The following is a 3851-nucleotide window of genomic DNA, read 5'->3' on the forward strand; positions in this document are numbered from 1 at the left end:
TTTTGTCTCTGTCTCTTTTCATGTCCGAAACAAACAGTTTAACCAGTGTTCCAATGTCCTGCTAGCGCTTACAATGCGTGTCCCGTACACTACTTCCAGTGGAGGCCTGGTGGGAGGAGCTATAGGAGGATGGGCTCATAATGTCTGGAATGGAATTAATGGAACGGAGTCAAAAATGAGCCTGTCCTCCTATAGTACCTCCCACCAGCCTACTAATGATACTGTAGTGCGTGGTCTGATTAACATGGTCCTGCTCTGCTACTGTGACTTCACCTGAATCTATTGATAGTGTGTCTACCTCAGAAGTCTCTTAAGATTTCCAGTCATGTTCTCATTTAAGGTGACACGGCAGTATTTATATAGGCTGCACCTAATTGAGAGCAGTATTGTTACCTTATTAAAGGCGGACTGCGTACTCCCGTGTGTAACCTTATTTAAGGCGGACTGCGTACTCCCTGGTGTAACTTATTTAAGGAGGACTGCGTACTCCCGTGAGTAACTTATTTAAGGCGGACTGTGTACTCCCTGGTGTAACTTATTTAAGGAGGACTGCGTACTCCCGTGAGTAACCTTATTTAAGGCGGACTGCGTACTCCCTGGTGTAACTTATTTAAGGCGGACTGCGTACTCCCGTGAGTAACCTTATTTAAGGCGGACTGCGTACTCCCGTGAGTAACCTTATTTAAGGAGGACTGCGTACTCACGTGAGTAACTTATTTAAAGGGACTGCGTACTCCCTGGTGTAACTTATTTAAGGAGGACTGCGTACTCCCGTGAGTAACCTTATTTAAGGAGGACTGCGTACTCCCTGAGTAACCTTATTTAAGGAGGACTGCGTACTCCCGTGAGTAACCTTATTTAAGGAGGACTGCGTACTCCCCTGGTGTAACCTTATTTAAGGAGGACTGCGTACTCCCGTGAGTAACCTTATTTAAGGAGGACTGCGTACTCCCGTGAGTAACTTATTTAAGGCGGACTGCGTACTCCCTGGTGTAACTTATTTAAGGAGGACTGCGTACTCCCGTGAGTAACCTTATTTAAGGAGGACTGCGTACTCCCGTGAGTAACCTTATTTAAGGAGGACTGCGTACTCCCGTGAGTAACCTTATTTAAGGAGGACTGCGTACTCCCGTGAGTAACCTTATTTAAGGAGGACTGCGTACTCCCGTGAGTAACTTATTTAAGGAGGACTGCGTACTCCCGTGTGTAACTTATTTAAGGAGGACTGCGTACTCCCGTGAGTAACCTTATTTAAGGAGGACTGCGTACTCCCGTGAGTAACTTATTTAAGGAGGACTGCGTACTCCGTAAGTAACTTATTTAAAGGGACTGCGTACTCCCTGGTGTAACTTATTTAAGGAGGACTGCGTACTCCCGTGAGTAACCTTATTTAAGGAGGACTGCGTACTCCCTGGTGTAACTTATTTAAGGAGGACTGCGTACTCCCGTGAGTAACCTTATTTAAGGAGGACTGCGTACTCCCGTGAGTAACTTATTTAAGGAGGACTGCATACTCCCTGTGAGTAACTTATTTAAGGAGGACTGCGTACTCACGTGAGTAACCTTATTTAAGGCGGACTGCGTACTCCCTGGTGTAACTTATTTAAGGAGGACTGCGTACTCCCTTATTTAAGGAGGACTGTGAGTAACCTTATTTAAGGAGGACTGCGTACTCCCTGGTGTAACTTATTTAAGGAGGACTGCGTACTCCGTGAGTAACCTTATTTAAGGAGGACTGCGTACTCCCTGGTGTAACTTATTTAAGGAGGACTGCGTACTCCCGTGAGTAACCTTATTTAAGGAGGACTGCGTACTCCCGTGAGTAACCTTATTTAAGGAGGACTGCATACTCCCTGGTGTAACTTATTTAAGGAGGACTGCGTACTCACGTGAGTAACTTATTTAAAGCGGACTGCATACTCCCTGGTGTAACTTATTTAAGGAGGACTGCGTACTCCCGTGAGTAACCTTATTTAAGGCGGACTGCGTACTCCCTGGTGTAACTTATTTAAGGAGGACTGCGTACTCCCGTGAGTAACCTTATTTAAGGCGGACTGCGTACTCCCTGGTGTAACTTATTTAAGGAGGACTGCGTACTCCCGTGAGTAACCTTATTTAAGGAGGACTGCGTACTCCCGTGAGTAACCTTATTTAAGGAGGACTGCGTACTCCCGTGAGTAACTTATTTAAGGAGGACTGCGTACTCACGTGAGTAACTTATTTAAGGAGGACTGCGTACTCCCGTGAGTAACTTATTTAAAGCGGACTGCGTACTCCCTGGTGTAACTTATTTAAGGAGGACTGCGTACTCCCGTGAGTAACTTATTTAAGGAGGACTGCGTACTCCCGTGAGTAACCTTATTTAAGGAGGACTGCGTACTCCCGTGAGTGTGTGTCAGATGTAGGACAAGTCTCTTGGTCCCGGTCTTCTCTGTGATTAATGAGGACACTGCTGCAGGTCAGCTTCTACACACACAATATCCACCACAGCCACACATGTTCACGCACACACCCACACTAATACTGACTCACACACACATTCACTGACCTACCGTCACATTTCCAGCATGCTGTCCATCTCTCTGGCCATCTGTCGCTCTCTCTTGTTCTCTACCCGTTTGTCTTAAAGGTTACAGACGTCATGTTGACGTGAACCGGGAATAAAAACCCTCATTCTCACGTCTTTCCTCGCTTCCTTGTTTCTCTCCCGTCTTCTGCCTCTTTAAAATGTCAGAGGGACGCCGTCCTTCTCCAAACGTGTTACTTAGGGCTTGATTCAATCCGTGTTGTGTGCCTTCAGCACGATTGAATTTTAAAGGCAATGTTCGCCTGTTCGTGGAGACAGCATTCACGTTAAATGCTGCAATTGGAAATTACCTTTTACATTTCAAGCTCGGAAATTCCGCAATACGGATTGAATTGAGCCCTGAGCCTACCTCTGACGTTTTGAGACAGAGGTGAGGAGAGGGGAAATGAGGAAAACCCGCTTGTAATGTCTTCGAATACTCTCCTCGCTTCCCTTTGATAGGTTGAGACAGAGACAGCCAGGGAGAGGATGAGGAATTTAACGAAAGACTATTGAGCTTTATTTGAGGCCACACGGTGGCATTACAGCTTCCTGCTGTAGATCAGCTTCCTGCTGTAGATCAGCTTCATGCTGTAGATCAGCTTCCTGCTGTAGATCAGCTTCCTGCTGTAGATCAGCTTCCTGCTGTAGATCAGCTTCCTGCTGTAGATCAGCTTCAGTAGACAACCTGTTCTTTCTGTCAGATTAGTGATCTTTGAAGTATTTCTATGCTTCCCGTCCTTAAGTTTTGTTTTCTCTTTTACTTTCAGTTTGGTGTTTGGTACACCAGCTTCAAACAGCTGAACAAAAATGTCTGTGGTTTAGATGGTACAGTGATTCTCTACACTGAGTGCTTTAAAAAAATATATATTCACCTTTTATTTAACCAGGTAGGCTAGTTGAGAACAAGTTCTCATTTACAACTGCGACTTGGCTGTTTTGTCAACTAAAATTAAGCAAATTATTTCAATTTTAGCAACCAGGAAATGTCGGAGCGATTTCTACTTATTGCACCTTTAATCAACATGTAGGCCAAAACACCACACAACATTTTAGTCATTTAGCAAACTTATCAAGGTTCTTATCCAAACGGATTTACAATGAATGCATTGAACTAAAGTAGCACATTCAGGTCTCTGTATCCACCTCAGTTTTGTGGGGTTTGACTGTAAGTTATGTGGGACTCCATCCAGCTGTGCAGCCCCCCCAGTGGTTGTGATGATGTAGATACAGCCATTAGAAACTACGCTCACTGTCGTCACCAAGCAGCTGTAATACTCCTTCG

This window comes from Oncorhynchus tshawytscha, linkage group LG24 (assembly GCF_018296145.1).
Source record: "Oncorhynchus tshawytscha isolate Ot180627B linkage group LG24, Otsh_v2.0, whole genome shotgun sequence".
Classification (NCBI taxonomy): Eukaryota; Metazoa; Chordata; class Actinopteri; order Salmoniformes; family Salmonidae; genus Oncorhynchus; species Oncorhynchus tshawytscha.